The following is a 20,418-nucleotide window of genomic DNA, read 5'->3' on the forward strand; positions in this document are numbered from 1 at the left end:
CCAAGGGAAAAAGTTCAGCTAGGGGAAAAGTTTAGGCTAGGATAAAGGTTAGGCTATGTGAAAAGGTGAGACCAGGGGAAGAGGTTAGGCCATAGGAAGAGGATAGCCTAGGGGAGTAGGTTAGCCTAGGGGAAAACGTTAGGCTGGGGAATAGGTTAGGCCAGGGGAAAAGGTTAGGGCAGGGGACAAGTTTAGGCTAGTGGAAAAGTTAAGGCTAGAGGAAAAGTTTAGGCCAGAGTGAAGTTTAGGTTAACGGAAAAAGTTAGGCTAGGTGAAGTGGTTAGGCTGGGTAAAGAGTAGTCTAGGAGAAAGCTTAGGCTAGGGGAAACTGTTAGACTAGGTGAAGGTTTAGGCTAGGGGAAAAGGTTAGGCCAGGAGAAGGTTAGGCCAGTGGAAAATTTGGGTCAGGGGAAAGGATAGGCCAAGGGAAAAGTTTAGGCTGGGAGAAAAGGTTAGGCTAGGATAAAGGTTAGGCTAAAGGTCAGGTTAGGCTATGGGAAAAGGTTAGGCCAGGAAGACGACCATCCTTCCTGTCTCTCAGGCCCGCAATCTCGGTGTCATCCTTGACTCGTCTCTCTCGTTCACCCACACATCCTATCTTTACCAAGACGTGCCGGTTTCACCTTCACAATATTGCCAAGATCTGCCCTTTCCTCTCCACCCAAACGGCTACCTTACTGCTACAGGCTCTTGTTATATCCGGCTAGACTACTGTGTCAGCCTTCTCTCTGATCTTCTCTCCTCCTCTCTCGCCCCACTCCAGTCTATTCTTCACTCCGCTGCCCGGCTCATCTTCCTGCAGAAACGATCTGGGCATGTCACTCCCCTTCTAAACACCTCCAGTGTGCCTATCAACCTCCGCTCCAAACAAAAATCCTCACTCTAGGCTTCGAGGCTCTCCATCACCTTGCCCCTTCCTACTTCTCTGCCCTTCTCTTTTCTACTGCCCACCCCGCACGCTCCGCTCCTCTGCCACCCACCTCCTCACCGTCCCTCGGTCTCACCTATCCGCCGTTGACCCTGGCCACGTCCTCCTGCGGTCCTGGAATGCCCTCCCTCCTCACCTCTGCCAAACTAATTCTCTTCCCTCTTCAAAACCCTACTTAAAACTCACCTCTTCAAGAGGCCTTCCCAGACTGAGCTCCCCTTCTCCCTCTACTCCCTCTACCGCCCCCCCACCTCTCAGCAGCTTAACCCTCTTTCCCCCCATTTCCCTCTGCTCCTCCCCCTCTACCTTCCCATCCCCTCAGCACTGTACTCGTCTGCTCAACTGTATATATTTTCATTACCCCATTTATTTTGTTAATGAAATGTACATCGCCTTGATTCTATTTAGTTGCCATTGTTTTTACTAGATGATCTTCCCCTTGACTCTATTCATTGCCATTGTTCTTGTCTGTCTGTCTCCCCCGATTCGACTGTAAGCCCGTCAAACGGCAGGGACTGTCTCTGTCTGTTGCCCACTTGTTCATTCCAAGCGCTTAGTACAGTGCTCTGCACATAGTAAGCGCTCAATAAATACTATTGAATGAATTAATGAAAGGTTAGGCTAGGGGAAAACGTTAGGCTAAGAGAAAAGGTTAGGCCAGGGAAAAATGTTAGGTGAGGGAAAAGGTTAGGCTAGTGGAAAAGTTAAGCTATGGGAAAAGGTTAGGCGGGGGAAAAGGTTAGCTCAGGGAAAAGGATAGGTCAAGTTAAAGGTTATTCTAGGCAAAAATATTAGGCTAGAGGAAAGGATAGGATAGGGATCAGTTTAGGCTTTGGGAAAAGGTGAGGCCAGGGGAAAAGGTTAGCGGCTAGGAGGAAAGGTTAGTGTAAAGGAAAAGGTTAGGCCGGGGAATAGGTTAGGTCAGGGAAATGGATAGGCCAAAAGAAAAGGTTAGGCTAGGCAAAAACTTAGCTGGGGAAAATGTTAGGCTAGGGGAAAAGGTTAACCAAGGGAAAAGGTTAGGAAAAGGTTAAGCTAGAGAAAAGGTTATGGCTGGGAAAAGGTTAGGCTATGGAAAATCTTAGGCTAAGGGAAAAGGTTAGGTTAGGGGAAAAAGTTTATTAGTCTAGGGGAAAAGGTTAGGTGAGTGAAAAAGGTTAGGTGAGTGAAAAAGGTTAGGCTAGGGGAAAGATTAGGTTAGGGGAAAGAGGAAGATAGGAGAAATGTTAGTTTAGGGGAAAATATTAGGCATGGGAGAATGTTGGTTAGGGGGAAAGTTAGGAGAGAGGAAAAGTTTGGCTAGTGTAAAATGTAGACGGGAAAAACTTAGGCCAGGGAAAAGTTAGGCCTGGGGAAGTTTAGGATGGGAAATTGCTTAGGTCAGGGGAAATGTTATGCCAGGGCAAAGGTTAAGCTAGGGAAAGGTTATTTCAGGGAAAAGAATAGTCAAGGGAAAAGGTAAGTCTAGGAAAAAACGTTAGGCTAGGGGAAAGGATAGGTCTAGGGGAAAAAGGTTATTTTCAGGGAAAAGAATAGGCCAAGGGAAAAGTTAGTCTAGAAAAAGCGTTAGGCTAGGGGATAATCTAGGGGCTAGGAAAGTTTAGCCTAGGGAAAAAGATAGGCCAGAGGAAAAAAAGCTAAAAGTGTTAGAAGAAATTAGCTAGGGTAAGAAAGTTTCAGGATCGTAGGGAAACGAGTTAGCACGGGAAAGATTAGGCTAGGGCAAAAGTTTAGGCAAGGGGAATGTTACTACCATAAAAGGTTAGGCAGGGTGTAAAATTTAGGTTACAAGAAAGGTTAGGCTAGGAAAAGGATAGGGCAGGGGAACAAGGTTAGGCATGGAACAGTTTTAAATTGGGGAATAGGTTATGCAAGGGGACAAGGTTAGGCCAGGAGAAAGTTAAGCCTTTGGGAAAAGGTTAGGCTGGTGTAAAGATTAGGTTAGGGGAAAAGGTTAGGCTAGGGGAAAAGGTTAGGCTAAGGCAAAAGTTTAGTCTGGGGGTAAAATTAGGCTAGGGCAAAAGTTTAGGCTAGGGGAAAAGGTTAGGCCGGTAAAGGGTTAGTCAGGGAGAAAGGTTAGGCCATGGGAAAAGGGTTAGGCAAGGAGAAAAGGTTAGCCAAGGGAAACGTTTAGGCCAGGGGGAAAGTTAAGCTAGGGGAAAAGGTTAGGGTAAAGGAAAAGGTTAGGCCAGGGGAAAGGTTAGGCTCAGGGAAAAGGTCAGGCCAGGGGAAAAGATTAGGTCATGGGAAACAATAGGCCAAGGAAAAAGGTTAGGCTAGGATAAAGGTTAAGCTGGGGGTCAGGTTTGGCATGGGAAAAGGTTAGGCCAGGGGAAGAGGTTAGACTAGGGGAAAAGAGTAAATTAAGGAAAAAGGGTAGCTAGGGAAAAGGTTAGGCCAGAGGAAAATGATAAGCTAGCAGAAAAGTTAGGTTAGGGGATAGGTTAGGCTAGGGGAAAAGGTTAGGCCAGGGGAAAAGGTTAAGCCAGGGAAAAGGTTAGGCTAGGGTAAAGGTTAGACTAAGGGAAAGGTTAGGCTAAGTGAAAAGGTTAGGCCAGGGGAAAAGGTTAAGCCAGGGAAAAGGTTAGGCTAGGGGCAAAGGTTAGACTAAGGGAAAGGTTAGGCTAAGTGAAAAGGTTAGGCCAGGGGAAAAGGTTAAGCCAGGGAAAAGGTTAGGCAATGGGAAATAGTTAAGCCAGGGGAAAAGTTAGTCCAGTGGCAACATTAGGCAAGGGAAAGATTAGGCTAGGGGAAAAGGTTAAGGCTAGGAGAAAGATTAGGCAAGGGAAAAGTTAGGCTAGGGGAATGGTTTAGGCTAGGGGACAGGTTTAGGCCAGAGGAAAGTTTAGGCTAGGTGTAAATGTTTTAGGGGAAAAGTTAAGGCTAAGGAAAGGGGTTAGGGTAGGCAGAAAGGCTAGGTTAGGGGACAAGATTTAGCTAGGGGAAATATTAGGCCACAGGATAATTTTAGGCGGGAAGAAGGTTTATGTTAGGGGAAAAGGTAAGGCTAGGGGAAAGGTTAGGCTAGGGGAAAAGAGTAGCCTAGGGGAAACTTTAGGATAGGCAAAAAACTTAGGCAAGGGAGAAGGTTAGGCCAGCGGAAAATATTAGGTCAGTGGAAGGATAGGCAAGGAAAAGGTTTAGGCTAGCAGAACAGGTTTGGCTAGGATAAAGATTAGGTTAGGGGGTCCACGTTATTCTATGGGAAAGGTTAGGCCAGGGGAAAGGTTAACTAGGGGAAAAGTTAAGTCTAGGGAAAAGTAGCTAGGGAAAGGTTAGGTGAGGTAATTGTTGGCTAGGGGAAATGTTAGGTTAGTGGAAAGTATTAGGCTAGGGGAGAATGTTGGGGTAGGGGAAACGTTAAACAGGGGTAAAGCTTAGGTCATGGGAAACGATAGGCCAAGATTAGGCCAGGGGAAAGGTTAGCTAGGGAAAGTTAAGGCTATAGGAAATTTTAGGCAGGGTAAGTTTAGGCTAGCAAAAAAGTTAAAGAAAAGGTTAGGTGAAGAGTTAGGTTAGAGGAAAGAGTAGGCTAGGGGAAAGGCTTAGGCCAGGGGAAAAGTTTGGGTAAGAGGAATGGATAAGCCAAGGGAAAAGCCAAGGTTAGGCTCAGGGAAAAGGTTAGGTTAGGATAAAGTTTAGGCTAAGGGTCAGGTTAGGCTAGGCCAGGGGAATAATTTGGCTAAAGGAAAATGTTAGGCTAGGGGAAAATATTAGGCCTAAAGTTAGCGAAGGGAAAGGGTAGGCTAAGGGGCAAGGTTAGGTTATGGAAAGGTTAGGTTGGGAAAAAATTTATGCTTGGGTTAAGGTATGGCCTGGGGAATAGGTGAGGCAGGGAAAATGTTAGGTCAAGGGAAAATGATAGGCCATGGGAAAAGGTTAGTCTAGGAAAAACATTAGGCTAGGGGAAGAATTTAGGCAAGGGGAATGGTTAGGCTAGGGAAAAAGATTAGACTAGAGTAAAGGTTAGGCTAGGCTAAAGGTTAGGCTAGGGGAAAAGGTTATCCTAGGGAAAAGGTATGGTCAGGGGTAAAGGAGAGGAAGGGTTATGTCAGGGAAAAGGATAGTCCAAGGGAAAAGTTAGTCTAGGTAAAAACATTAGGATAGGGGAAAGGATATGCTAGGGTTCAGGTTAGGCTATGGGAAAAAGTTTAGGCCAGGGGAAAGAGGTAAGCTAGGGCAAAATGTTAGGCTAGGGGAAACATTTAGCTAAGGGAAAGATTAGGCCAGGGGAAAAAGTTAGGCAAGGGTAAAAGATTAGGCCAGGGGAAAAGGTTAGGCCAGGGAAAAGGTTAGACTAGGCAAAAAAACGTTAGGTTAGGAGAAAAGGTTAAGCTAGGGGAAAAGGTTAGACCAGGGGAAAAGGATAGGCTAGGAAGAAATGTTAGGCTACTGGAAAAGGTTAGGCTAGGGCAAAAGTTCGGCGAGGGGAAAGATTAGGCCTACGGGATAAGGTTAGGCTACAGGAAAAGTTTAGGCTAGAGCAAAAGGTTAGGCCAGGGGGAAAAGTTTAGGTCAGGGAAAAGGATAGACATTTTCCTCTATCATCTATTTCCCATTATCTATCCTTTTAGGCTAGCTAACGGGAAGATTAGGCAAGGGAAAGATTAGGCTAGGGCAAAAGTTTAGGTCAATAAGGTAAACGACAGCACTTAGAACATTACCAATTAACATATAATAGCAACAACCACATAATCGGTTGATGCCCAGAGTAGATGGTTGAACTGTCCCTGCCTTATTCAGTTCAAAAAGGTCAGTGTTGGGAGAGTCCAGGGTTTCTAGTTTACTGTCTCTGAAACGGTGAAGGGAAGAGTCCTCGAGATGGCTGAATTGTTGTAGGGGACATGGGAGTGGAATTGCTTGGGAAGAGGAGTAATAGCCATAAAACGTGGGTTGGGCTGAGTAGGTGAGAATGCACCGTGTTGGAGCTGAGGATTCTGGTAGAGGTGTTTCAGGGAAGATGGGTGAGTGAGTCCACTGTTAATGAGGGAGAGGGGTTTCAGCTGGGAACCGGTGAGTTAGATCAAGGATGATGAGGGAGAGGGATTACACTGGAGACAGTTGGGTGGGGCCGAGGATAATGAGGGAGAGGGGTGACAGGGGTGAATTCGTGGATGGGGATGAGGATACTGAGGGAGAGGGGTAACAGCTGGGGACCCCTGGTAAGGGAGAAAACGCAGAGAGAGAACAATTATACCTGGGTCCTGGTGAGAGGAGCTGAGTATAATGAGATAGAGTGCTTGTAGCTAGGGAAGAATAGTTGGCACTGAGGGCGCTCGAGGAGAGGGGTTTAAGCTGGGGACCGGTCGATGTAGTCAAGGATATTGAGGGAGAGGGTTTACACCCAGGAACCCAGAATTTGGGGTCAAGGTTAATGAGTGATAGGAGTCATAAATGGACATTGAGGCCTGGATCAAGGATAATGGTGGAGAGAGGTCCATACGTGAGTATGGGTGAATGGTGCTGAGAATAACAACTGAGAGGGGTTATACCTGGGGAGTGGGGGGTTGCATCCAAGGATAATGAATGAGAAAGCTGTTATAACACATAGATTGTTAACTGGGGCCGAGGATGCTGAAGGAGAGAGGTTACACCTGAGGAATGGTGGGTGGAGCTGAGGCTAATGAGGGAGAGGGGCTACAACTAGAATTTATGGTTGGGCTTGAAGATGATGAGGGAGGGGGCTTATCCCTGGGGACCGGGTGGGTTGGGCCAAGGATATTTAGAAAGAGGAGTTACAGTTGGGGGCCGATGGGCTAGCTGGAAAAAATGAGGGGTAGGGATTACAGGAGGGGACGGTGGGCTGTGGGTGAAGATAAGGAGGGAAAGATGTTACAGCCGGGGACTGGTGGATGGGGCCTAGATCATTAATAATAATAATAATAATGTTGGTATTGGTTAAGCGCTTACTATGTGCCCAAGCACTGTTCTAAGCGCTGGGCGTAGATACAAGGTAATCAGGTTGTCCCACATAGGACTCACAGTTTTCAATCTCCATTTTACAAATTAGGTAACTGAGGCCCAGAGAAAGTTAAGGTGATTTGCCCAAAGTCACACAGCTGACAGGTGGCAGAGCCGGGATTCAAATCCATGATCTCTGACTCCCAAGCCCGGGCTACTGCCATTAACCACGCTGCTTCTCAATGAGAATCAGTGAGAGAGAGGGGTTTTCAGTGAGGGACCTTGGATTGGGGCCAAAGATTCTGACAGAGAAGTGTAAGATGGAGGCCAGTAGGTGAGGCAGATAATATTTGGGGAAAGTGGTTAAACCTGGGGCCCGGTGTGTGGGGTCATGGATAATGAGGGAGGGAGATTACAATTAGGGACGGAGAGTTGGGGCCCGAGGATAATGAGGGCAAGCCGGTTACACCTCTGGTCAGGTAGTTGAGTCTGAGGATGAGGGGGAAGTAAATTTACATCTGGGGACTGGTGGGCGGGACCAAGCATACTGAGTGAGAGGTGATACATTTGGAGACAGGTGGGTGGGGCCGAGGATAATGAGGGACAGAGATTACCCCTAGGGACTTGTGTTTGAGGCCGAGGATGATGAAGGCAAAGGGATTACAACTGGGGACCGATGTGAGTAGCTGAGGATCCTGAGGGAGAGGTGTTAAAGCTGCGGTAAGGTTTTGTGGGGCTGAGGATGCTGAGGGAGAGGTGTTACAGCTGGGGCAGTTGGATGGGGTGGAGGATTTTGAGGGAGAGAGGTTACAGCTAGGGGTCGGTGGTTAGGGCCAAGGAAGCTCAAGAAGAGTGGTTAAGTTGGGGTCCTATGGTTGGCACCGATGATGGTGAGGAGAGGGGTGCAGCTGGGAATCTTATAGTTAGGATGAAGGATGCTGAGGAGAGAGGGGATGGGTGACAGGTTGGTGTGGCAGATGATAATGAGGGAGAAGTTTTAACATCTAGAGATCAGTGGTTGGAGCTGTAGGATGCTGAGGGAGAGTGTTTAAAACTGTAGCAGGTGGGCGGAGCTGAGGATGAGGAAGGGGCGGGGATATATACTGGGGACCACCCAGGACAATGAAGGACAGATGTTACATTTGTGGAGCAGTGGATGAACCTGAGGATGTTTATGGAGAGGGATTGCTGTCCGGGATAGGTGATTGTGGGCGAGGATCCCTGAGGGAGAGGGGTAACATCTGGGGGCTGGGGGGTTGTGTGGAAGATAATGAGGGACAAGATTATACCTTGGGATAAGTGGCTGGGTTCGAGGATGATCAAGTAGTAAGGTTACACTTGGGGACCGGTTTGTTGGGGCCGAAGATGCTGAGGGAGAGGGGATGAATCTGAGGATGGGTTTGTGGAACTGAAAAGCAGCGTTTCCCTAGTGGAAAGAGGGCTAGTTCTGGGAGTCAGGGGTCCTGGTTCTTATCCCATCTCCTTTACTTATCTGAACACATCATTATACCTGGGGACTGGGGGGTGAGCCCGAGAATAATGAGGAAGAAGGGCCACATCTGGGGACCTGTCGTTAGGGCCAAGAATGCTGAAGGAGATATGATTATACCTGGGCACTGGTGATAAGTACCAAAGATGTTGAGGGAGAGGATTTACACCTGGGGACAGTTGGGCATGACCGAGAATAATGAGGGAGAGGGGTTATACCTGCAGACCAATGGCTGTGGCCCAGGATGCGGATATGTTACAGCTAGGGGCTGGCTGATGGGGCCAAGGATGCTGAGTGAGAGTGGTTACACCTAGGGACTAGAGAGTAGGTTCGAGGTTAATGAAGGAGAGTGTTATAAGCTGGGGAAGGATGGTTGGGGACGAGGTGGCTTAAGGTGAGGGTTGAAGCTGGAGATGAGTCTTTATGGCCGAGAATGCTGAGGGAAAGGGATGATAGCAGGGTTCGGCAGGATGAAGCCCAGATAAAATGAAAAGAGTTTACTGTTGGGGACCGCAGGCTGAGACTGATATAATGATAAACGGACACATTCCCTGTCCATATCGAGCTCACAGCCTAGAGGGAGAGAGAGGCATAAATACACATAAATAGATAATAGTATTTATCACTAACACTGTCCTCTACTGGTTCTCTCTTATCTCTCTGACTGTTCATTCTCAAAATCTTTCACGGGCTCCTCCTCTGACTCCACCCTGTAACCGTGGGTGTCCCTCAAGGTTCATTTCATTTGCGAGAGTACCACTGGACAGGGCACTGGGAAACACGATGGATATTTTCTTCCAAGATACCTTACTTGAGAGAAAATTATTTAATGTTCTATTTTCCAATCAATAGTATTTATTGAGCACCATGGGCCCATTGAGTGCTGGGCTAGGCACCTCCTGGTTAAAGATTACTAGATATTTGGGAAAATGCAACAAATTTATTAGACTTGTTCCCCTCAAAGTGTATGCAACAACAGCACAACTAATGAGACAAAGAGGAGGCAGTGTGGCCTAGTAAGTAGAGCATGGAACTGGAAGTCAGAGAGATCTGGGTTCTAATCCAGGCTCCGCCACATGTCTCTTGTGTGACCTTGGTCAAGTCAAGCTGGCAGTTTTGAAAGGCAAATTTCATCAAATTTCTCAAAGAGAGTGGCTAGACTGATGGAGCTAGTATTTTTGTTTCTCTGGAGTAATTTTTCCCTGATATACTATTTGACTTATTCTTTTGCTCCAACTCCCTTTAGTGCAAAAGCCTCTTTACCCTTCTACCCTTTGCCCTCTGCTTTTACCTCTTGCTGACAACTCTGCTTGCCCCTCATTGAAACCTCTTGGCTAGTCATTGGCTCAGTGTGAAAGCAACAAATGAGATTGGTGCTTAAGTGACCCACTGAGTCACCAGGAGGTCAGATCGATGCCTGAATGACCCAGTGAGTCACCAGGAAGTCACGTCAGTGCCCGAGTGATCCAATGAGTCACTCGGAGGTCAGGTCAGTGCCTCAAGAGATGGCAGAAAGCCATGAACCTAATTTAGAGAGTGCTGATCTGGGAGTTAGTTGCCTGTCCCTCTGAGTTGGATATTCCCCTTCCACACCATTACACCCCAGTTGGACAAAAAAAAAGCTTTTCCTCCTTTCTTTTAAATCCATTTCATTTTGCCTGTAGCTATCAAAATAATCCCTCAAAATTACTAATATATTGCAGATGCCGAAACCTATTAATCAGTATTCCACCACAGACATCTTTAGGAGATTTCTGTTATGAAAACTTTAATCACACCAATGATAATATTTAGACATAAATTAAGTGGGTAGGGAATGTGTCTTTTTATTGTTGTACCCAAGGGCTTAGTACAAGACTGCTCTGCACACAGTAAGTGCTCAATAAATACGATTGTTGAATGAATGAATAAATGAATGAAATTGACTTTTTTCTTCCCTGGACTAAGGTCTCCTTTCCCCCCATTCTTTCCCTTCTATGTCACCTATGCAATTGGATTTGTAACTTTTAAGTACAAGTGTTTGGAAGTGTATTAAACAGTACCTCTATCTCGTCTATCTTGTCGCCTACCTCTCACCCACATCCTGCTTCTGGCCTGAAACACACTTTGTCGTAATATCCTACAGGCAGTTGCTCTCCTCAGCCTCCAAAGCTTCATTGAAAGGATATCTCCTCCAAGAGGCCTTCCCTGATTAAGCCCTCTATTCCTTTTCTTCCATTGCTTTCTGTGTTTCCTTGGCTTGCTCCCTTTTTCTCCCTCCCAGCTCCACAACACACATCGTAATTTACTTATTTATATTAATGTTTTTCTCTCCCTCCAGACTAACTTCCTTGTGAGCAGTGAATGTTTCTATTACTACAAGTGCTATGCAAATATAGTTGACTGATTGCAAAATGCCTGCATTAGTGACTGTGGAGACCCAAGCCTCCCCACCCTGTCTTCTGTCACATCAACTGAAAACCCCCTGTCAGACACTTGAGTCTCCCGGAGAAACATTTGTTTGATGGAAAGGGAGACAGAGTGGTTGCAAACCATCTAGTTTTGCAAACTACAGTGTCCCCAAAACATGAATGGCTTAGACCTCTTCATGTCCCCAACTCTGTTAATCAAAGAAGGGGATCATTCTCCAGGGACTGGAGGCCCAGCACAACTATAGACTCGACATAATTCATCCTTCTCTGTTCCCTTCCACCAGCACCCCCACTGAATTACTCTGACTGAAGTCCCACAAAGATCTGCTCCTCAGATAGGATTGGGTTGGATGTACTAATGCCACCCTGTCCTACTCCTGACACTAGAACTCCAGAACTCTAAAACTCTGTCAGGCCTAGAAGTGTCTCTTCTCTGGGGAATGAGGATGTGCAGGGTGACCCTGCAGACAGGACTGCAGGCCAGGGAGGCTTGACTCATCTATAGAATTAAGGGCCCAGAATCTTCTGGGTTCAAGTCAAGTCAAACAGAGCAGGTGCCCTGCTCAGAGCCTCAGCTTCCAGAACTGTTCTGAAAGTGGTTGTCCTCTCCTATTTTCCCCCTTAATCTAACCACCACCTCCTTTTCCCCCTGCTTCCTTTTTAGGTGGGAGAAAACCCATGATGTCTTCTTGACAAGCAGGGCATTTCTGGGAATTGGCATGTGTCCACATTATGGTTCATTAGGCAGGGGAGATGGACTGAGACCCTCTGGAGAGAGAGTAACAGCCAGGTCAGATTCTCCCCTTGGCCATCTGCCCTGAGTTGTGCACTGCCAGAACTGAACCAACATGCTACCAGTGCATTTGGAATTCACCTCAGAGGCCTTCTCTGGGGGTGAGGCAGAAAAATCCATAGCCAGTGGAGTGGGATGTCACAATGGAGCACCTGAGAGGGATCCCATCCCTGGAGCCCACCTGAGCCCGTGGGGTCCCCAAAAGCCCACTTAGGCTAATGGAGGCCCAAATAACCTACTGAGGCCCCTGGGGGGCCCTGAAGGCCCCAATAATGCATTTGGACCACTGCATCCTTAAAACCCAGTTGGGCCTCGGGGGGCCCCCCAAAACCCACTTGATTCCACAGGGGCCCAATCATTCCACTTGGCCCTGGGGACCAAAAACCCACTTGGGCAAATCTGGGGCCAGAGCTGTGCTCCTGGGGTCCCCAGAAGCCCACTTGGGTCCCTTGGGGCCCTAAAAAGAGTCTTGGGCCCCTGGGAGCCACAATAATGGGGTTCTGGGAATTGGGGGCTCTGGGATTCTTAGGCTTTGGTGATCCTGGGGCTCTTGGGCTCCTGGGGCTCTGAGTCCTTCTGTCCTTGGACTTGCTTTGGCCCTGGGGATCCTGAGTCTCTGGGCCTCTGTGGCCTTAGGATTGTTGGACTTCTGGGGCTTCTACAGTTCTGGGCAATGGGTCTGCAGATCTGGGGCTTCTGTGGTTCTTGAGACTGCCGGACACCTGGAGCTTCTATCTGGAACGCTAGGGTTTGAGGGCTCCTGGGTTTCTGGGCTCTAGGGTCTGGAGCTGCTGCAATGGGGCTTCTGTGCTCTGGGTCACTGGACTACTAGGGCTCTTGGCCTTCTGGGTTGTAGGCACTTAGTGGCTTTGGAGGCATTGGGGCTTCTCTGCCTCTGGGTTCCTGGGGCTCTGAGGCTCTTAGGGCTCTAGAGCCCCTGGGTTTCTTGAGAGTCCAGGGCTACTGGGACACTGAAGCCTTTGGGCTCCTGGAGCTCTGGGGACTCTGGGGTCTTGGGAGCTCTTGGGGCTCTGGGACTCCTGGGGCTCTATGGCTCTGGACCGTGGAGCTCTTGTGGGTTTGGGGCTCTGGATTCTGAGGCTAAGGGGCTCCTGGGGCTCTGGGGCTCTTTTGCATTGTGGCTCTGGACTCTGGGGCTACTGGGGCTCTGGGACTCTGAGTCTCCCGGGGTTCCTGGGACTCCAGGGATCCTGGGGTTAGGGGGTTCTGGGGCTCTGGGGCTTTTGGTATCCTGGGACTTCGGTGCTCTGAGCTCTGGGGTTGTGGGGATATTGTGTTCCTGGGGCTCCTGGGGCTCTGAGGCTCTGGAGCTCTGGACTCTGGAACTCTGGGGCTTCAGGGTCTCTGGAGCTCTGGTGTTCCTTGGGTTCTTGGGACTCCAGAGCTTTGAGGTTCTAGTGATTTGGGACTCTAGCTCTTTGGGATCCTGTGATTCTGGGACTCTGGGGTCTGAGGATCCTGGGGCTTTGGGGCTTCTAGACCCTGGGGCTCTGGGACTTTGGGGGTTCTAGGGCTCATGGGCCTCTAGGGACCCTGGTGATTTGGAGATCTGGGGCTCTGGGCCTCTTGGACCTTGGGGCTTTTAGGGCTTTTGACCTCTGAACTCGGCATCTGGGGCTCCTGAGGCTCTGGGGATCTGGGACTCATGAGTTCTTTGCTCTGGAATTCTGGGTGTCCTGGAGTTCTAGAGCTCTGGACCTCCCGGGCTCTTCAGGTCCTGGCGTTCTTGGGACTCCAAAGCTGCTGGGGCTCTGGAGCATTGGGGCTCCTGGGTCTCTGGGTCTCTGAATTACATGTCCTTGGGACTCCTGGGCCTCTTGGGTCCCTGGGGATCTAGGACTCCTGTGGCTCTTTTCTGGGGATTTCTGGCTCCTGGGCCTCTGGACCTCTGGGGCCCCTGGGGTTCTTGGGACTCCAGTGCTTCTGGGGCTCTGGGGCTCTGGGACCTTGGGGCTCCTTGAGCTCTGTGGCTCCTGGGCTCTGGGGCTTGAAGCACCTGGGGGCTGATGCTCTGGCTCTCTGGGGCTCCTGGGACTCTGGAGGTCTTGGAGCTGTAGGGCTCTGGGGCTCTAGGGTTCTTTAGGGATCTGGGTTTTGGGGGCCTTCAGTCATCTGGGGCTCTAGGGCTCCTAACGCTCTGGGACTTTTAGGCCTTGTGGTATCTGTGGCCTAGGAGGTCCTTTTGCTCCAGGGCTCTGGAGACTTTGGGGTCCTCAGACTCTTGGGATTCTGGGGGTCTGGGGCGCTGGGGCCTTGGGGTTCCTGGGACTCTACTGCTTTTGGATCTGGGGCTCCTGAGGCTCAAGGTCTTGGTGCTCCAGGGCTCTGGAGACTTTGGGGTCCTCGAGCTCTCAGGATTCATTCATTCATTCAATCGTATTTATTGAGCACTTAGTGTGTGCAGAGCAATGTACTAAGTGCTTGAAAAGTACAATTTTGGCAACAGATAGAGACAATCTCTACCCAACAATGGGCTCACAGTCTAGAAGGGGAAGACAGACAACAAACAAAACAGATAGACATCAATAGCATCAAAAATAGATAATAGAATTATAGATATATACACATCATTAATAAAATAAATAGAAAATAAACATGTATATATACATGTTTATTTTTCTATTAATATATATATGTATATATATATATATGTATATATATATATACAAGTGCTGTGGGGCGGGGAAGGGGGTAGAGAAGAGGGAGGAAGGGAGTATAGGCGATGGGGAGAGGAGGAGGAGCAGAGAAAAAAGGGGGCTCAGACTGGAAAGGCCTCCTTCATTCATTCAATAGTATTTATCTAGCACTTTCTATGTGCTATGAGCTTGGAATGTACCATTCGGCAACAGAGAGACAATCCCTGCCCAATGACGGGCTCACAGTCTAAATGGGGGAGACAGACAGCAAGCAAAAGAGAACAAAACAAAAACAAGACATCATCAAGATAAATAGAATCAAGGAGATTCTTAAGAATCAAGAATCAAGAATTAAGAATCATGGAGATTCAAGGAGAAGCAGCGTGGCTCAGTGGAAAGAGCACGGGCTTTGGAGTCAGGGCTCATGAGTTCGAATCCCAGCTCTGCCACTTGTCGGCTGTGTGACTGTGGGCAAGTCACTTAACTTCTCTGTGTATCTGTAAAATGGGGATTAAGATTGTGAGCCCCACGTGGGACAACCTGATTCCCCTATGTCTACCCCAGCGCTTAGAACAGTGCTCGGCACATAGTAAGCGCTTAACAAATACCAACAAATACCAACATTAACAAAATGATAGGGTAATAAATAATATATACAAATGAGCACAGTGCTGAGGGGAGCAGAAGGGGAAGAGCAGAGGGTGGGGGAGAGGAGAGGGAGAGCAGAGGGAAGGGGGGCTCAGTCTGGGAAGGCCTCCTGGAGGAGATGAGCTCTCAGGGCTTTGAAGAGGGGAAGAGAGTTAGTTTGGCAGATGGGAGGAGGGAGGGCATTCCAAGACAGCGGTAGGACGTGGGCCAGGGGTCAACAGCGGGATAGGGCGTGAATGAGGGACAGTAAGGAGGTGAGCGGAAGAGGAGCAGTGTTTATGGGGTGGGCAGTAGAAAGAGAGAAGGGAGGTGAGGTAGGAGGGGGCAAGATGATGGAGATCTTTGAAGCCAAGAGTGAGGAGTTTTGTTTCATGCAAAGGTTGATAGGCAACCACTGGAGGTTTTTGAGGAGGGGAGTGACATGCCCAGAGCGTTTCTGAAGTAAGATGATCCGGGCAGCAGAACGAAGAATAGACTGAGTGGGAAAAGACAGGAGGAAGGGAGATCAGTGAGGAGACTGACACAATAATCCAGGCGGGATATTATGAGAGCTTGTAACCAGCACGGTAGCACTTTGGATGGAGAGGAAAGAGTGGATCTTGGCGATACTGTGAAGGTGACACCGGCAGGTGTTGGTGATAAATTAGATGTGTGGGGTGAATGAGAGTGGAGTCAAGGACGACACCAAGGTTACTGGCTTGAGAGACGGGAAGGATGGTAGTGCTGTCCACAGTGATGGGAAAGTCAGAGAGAGAACAGGGTTTGGGAGGAAAGAGAAGGAGCTCAGTTTTAGACACATTGAGTTTTAGGTGGTGGACTGACATCCAGGGGATCCTGGGGCTCTGGAGCTCTGGGCTCTTGGAGCTCCTGGAGCTCTCGGACCTTGGGGCTATAGGGCTCTGGGACCGTGCTGTTCTGGGACTCTGGGCTCCCTGGGCTTCTGGGGCTCCTGTGGTTAATGGGACTCCAGGTCTTCTGGGTCGCTAGGGATCTGGGGCTTTAGGGATCCTGGGTCTCTAGGGCTCCTGGGGCACTGGGGCCCTGGGGATTTGGGGCTCCTGGGACACTGGGACCCCGGGTCCCTGGGGCTCTTGAGCTCTGGGACTCTCGAGCTCCTAAGGCTCTAGATCTCTGGTCTCTGGGGCCGTGGGGCTTTGGGGCTGTGGGGCTCTTAGGGCTTTGAGGCTCTCTGACTTTGGGACTCCTGGGCTCTGGGGTTCTTGGTCTCCTGGAGCTCTGTGAATCCTGAGGCTGGAGCTCCTGGGGCTCTGGTACCCCTAAGGCTTTGAAGCCGCTGGAGCTCTAGGGGTCCTGGGGCTCTGGGTCTTTGGGCCTCCGGGGGTGCAAAGGATTCCAGGAGTTCCGGGCTTCTGGGGATCTGTGGTTTCTGAGGCTCCTGGGTTCTGGGGACTTCTGACTCCTGGGCTCTGGGGCTCTGGGGTCTGGGGTTCCTGGGGACCTAGTAGTCTGGGGCTCCAGGGGGTTTTAAGGCTCCAGGACTCCTGGAGCTCTGGGCATCTGGGGCTCCTGGGGCTCTGAGGTCTTGGGGATCCTGGTGCTCTGGGGGTCTGAACTCTGGGGTTCTTTGGCTCCTGGTGCTCCTGAACTCTGGGGCTTTATGGTTCCTGGAACTCTGAAGCTCTGGGCTCTGGGCATCCTGAAGTTCTTGAGGCCTGTTGCTCTGGGTCACTGGACTCTGGGCTCTTGGGGCTCCTAGAGCTCAGGGCCTCAGGTTCTCGGCAGCCATGGGGCTCCTGGGCCTCTTGGGCTCATAGGGCTTCTGTGTCTACCAGCACTCTCGGGCTCTGGGGCCTTGTGGCCCCCTAGGATTGGGGCTGTCGATCTCTGGGTTTCTGGGACTCCTGATGTTCTGGGGCTCTGGGCCTCTTGGGATCCCGGGGTTCTGGGGATCGGAGGTCTTGGTGCTCCTGGGTCTGCTGGACTCTGGGGATCCTGTTGCTCTGTTGATGTGTGGATCTGGGGCATTTGAGCTCTTGGGACTCTAGGGATCTGGGTTTTGTGGCTCTAAGTCTCCCAGGGCTCTGAAGTTCAGGACTCTGGGTCTCTAGGTTTCCAGGGGCAATCGGCCCTGGGGACCTGGGCCTGGGGGCTCCTGGGGCTCTGTAGCACCTATGGCTCTGGGACTCTGGAGCTTTGGAGTTCTGTGGCATTGGAGCACCTAGATCTCTGCAGTTCCTGGGGCTCTGGTGCTCCAAAACCCCTGGGTTTTTGGCTCCTGGAGCTCGGGGAATCTGGATCTCTTTGGCTTCGGGGGTCCAGGAATTCTGTGGCACTGGTCTCCTGGGACTTTGGGTCTCCTGGGGCTCTGGCGCTCTGGGGATCTGTGGCCTTGTGGATCCTGGGGCTCTGGGCCTTTGAGGCTCCTGGGACCTGCAGCTCTGAGGTCTTGGTGCTCCTGGGTGTTCTGGGGCTCCTGGGTGTTCTGGGACTCTGGGTTTTCTGGGTCTCCTGGGTCTCCTGGGTCTCCAGGGGTTCTTTCATTCATTCAGTCGTATTCATTGAGCACTTACTGTTTGCAAAGCACTGTACCAAGCTCTGGGGAGAATACAATTTTACAACAAACAGACTTATTCCTGCTCACAACGAGCTGACATTCTTAGAGGGTTCTTGGACTCCAGTGACTCTGGATCTCTGGGGATATGGGGATATGGGATATGGGGGCTCCTCAGGCTTTGGAGCTCTTGGGGCTTTGGGAATTCAGGAATCCATGAACGCTGGGGATCTAGTGTCTTGGGGTTTCTGGGGATCTGGGGCTCTGGACTCTGGGGCTTTGGGGATCCTGGGGATCTGGAGCTTTGACCTACTGGAACTCTGGGATCTGGGGCTTCTGGGGCTCTGAGGCTTTGGGGCTCTGGGGCCCTGGGGCTGCTGGGGCTCTGGATCTCTGCTCTCTCATTCACCCCCCAATCCGTCACCAAAACCTGTTGGTCTCACCTTCACAACATCGCCAAGATCTGCCCTTTCCTCTCCTGCTACCTTACTCATACATTCTCTCATAATATCCCGACTAGACTGCTGCATGAGTCTCCTTTCTGATCTCCCATCCTCCTGCTCTCCCCACTTCAGGCTATACTTCACTCCGCTGCCCGGATTATCTTTCTGCATAAAGGCCCTAGCATGTCACTCCCTCCTCAAAAATCTCCAGTGGGTGCCTAATCAAGCTTTGCATGAGCAAAAAACTCCTCACTATTGCCTTCAAAGCTCTCATCACCTTGGCCCCTCCTACCTCATCTCCCTTCTCTCCTATGGCTCAGCCTGCACACTCTGCTCCTCTACCACTACCTTCTCTCTGTGCCTTGTTCCCACCTGTCCTGCCGTCAACCCCTGGCCCAGGTCCTACCTCTCACCTGGAATGTCCTCCCTCCTCACATCCACCAAACTAACTCTCTTCCCCTCTTCAAAGCTCTACTGAGAGCTCACTCCTCCAGAAGGACTTTCCAGACTGAGTCCCCCTTTCCCTCTGCTCCCTCCTCCCTCTCCATTGTCCCTACTCCCGCCCTCTGCTCTACTCCCTTTCCCTCCCTACAGCACTTGTATATATTTGTACATATTTACTGATGTATTTATTTCATTAATGTTGTGCATTTATTCTGTGTTCTATGTATCTATTCTGATGGTACTGATGCCTGTCTTACTTGTTTTTGTTTTATTGTTTCTCTCTCCCTTCTAGACTGTTAGCCCGTTGTGGATAGGTCTCTATCTGTTGCCGAATTGTACTTTCCAAGGGCTTAGTACAGTGCTCTGCACACAGTAAGCACTCAATAAATATGATTGAATGAATAAATTAATCTCTGGGAGTCTTGGGGCTCCCGTTGCTCTGTGACTTTGTACTCCAGGGCTCTGGGGCTCCAGGGGCTCGAGGTCTCCTGGAGCTCTGGGACTCTAGGGGCCTTGGAGCTCCTCAGACTCTGGGTTTTGGGGTCTTTCTCTGGGGCTCCTGGGGTTTTTGGGACTCTAGAACATGAGGGTTCTTATGCCTTCGGAGCTTAGGACTCTGGGCCTTTGTGGTTCCTCGGGCTCTGTGATCCGGGAATCCTTGGGTTCTTGGGAATTCAGGGCTCCTGTGGTTCGGGGTATCTGGGGCTCTGTGGCTTTGGCATCATGAAATACTGTGGCTCTGACGCTCCTGGGCCTCTGGGACCTTGAGACTCCTGGTGTTCTGGAGGCTCTGGGATTCTGGGGCTCTGGGAGCTGGGTGTTCCTGGGGTTCTGGGCTCTGGGGCCTTGAGGCTCCTGGAGCTCTGGGGTTACTGTGTCTCCTGGGGTTCTTGGGACTCCAGGCTTCCTATTGCTCTGGGGCTCTGGACTCAGGGGCTCTGAGTCTTCTTGGACCCTAGGGCTCATGGGTTTCTGGGCTCCTGAGGCTCTGGAGCTCTGGATGTCTTGGCCCTTGGGGTTCCTGGGGCTCTGGGCCTATTGGGTCTCTGGTGGACTAGGGCTTTGGGGCTCTTAGGGCTCTGAGGCCTAGGGAACCCTGGCCTCTGGGGCTGCTGGACTCTGTGGCTTCTGGTGCTCTGGGAATCTGGGGCCTTGTGGGTGCTCAGGCTGTGGGGTTCTGGCGTCCTGGGGCTTTGGGGCTCTGGGACTCTAGGGCTCCTGGGGTTCGGGGGCTCCTGGGGATCTGGGTTTTAGGGTCTCCTGGTGTTCTTACTACTCTAGGGCTCCTGGGGCTTTGGGGATCAGGTTTGGGGATCAGGATTTCTACCACCTTCAGGTTTTTGAGTTCTGGGGCTCCTGGAGCTCTGGAGTTTTGGGGCCTTGCCACTGCTGGGGCTCTGGGGCTCTTGGCCTCTGGGGCTTTGGGACCTTAAGTCTCTTAAGGATCTGGGGTTCTGGACTCTGGGGCTCTGGGACTGGTGCTCTGAAGCCTTGGAGCTGTTGGGGCTCTGGGGAGCCTGGGCCCCTGGGGCCCCTGGGGTTCTGGGGTTCTGGGACTCCTTAGGTTTCGTGGCACATCACGACTACTGTGACTCCAGGGCTCTGAGGATCCTAGGGCTCTGGAGCTCCTGGGGTCCTAAAGCTGTCGGGTCTCTAGGGCTCTGGTTCTTGGATGCTTTGAGGTCTCAGTGCTCCTAGGACTCTGAGGATCTGAGTCTCTTAGGTCTTGTGGTTCCTGTGGCTCTGGGGTGCCTGTGGCTCTGGGCACCCATTGCTCTGAGTCTCCTGGGCTAAGAGCTACGGGACTCCTGGAGCTCTATGATTTGGTGGCCTTGGGGCTCCTGGGGCTTATGAGGGATCTTGAGACTATAGGGCTCCTGGGACTCTGGATCTTTGGGAGCTCTGTGGCATTGGTGCTCCTGGGACTTTGGTGCCCTGAGCCTCTGGGTCTCTGAGTCTCCTGGGATTCCTGTTACTCCAGGGCTCCTGGGGCTTTGGGGCTCGAGGTCTCAGAGTCCTTGGGGTGCTAGGTTATGGGCTCGGTGTCTCTGTGGCTCTGGGGCTACTGGGGTGCTGGGGTTTTGGGGCCCTGGCGTTACGAGGGCTCTGAGGCTCCTGGGGCTTGTGGTCTCTGGGGCTCTGGGGCTCTGGTGCTCCTTGAAGGCTCTTGAGACTCCTAGGCTCCTGGGGCT

Source organism: Ornithorhynchus anatinus, chromosome 7 (genome assembly GCF_004115215.2).
Source record: "Ornithorhynchus anatinus isolate Pmale09 chromosome 7, mOrnAna1.pri.v4, whole genome shotgun sequence".
Lineage (NCBI taxonomy): Eukaryota > Metazoa > Chordata > Mammalia > Monotremata > Ornithorhynchidae > Ornithorhynchus > Ornithorhynchus anatinus.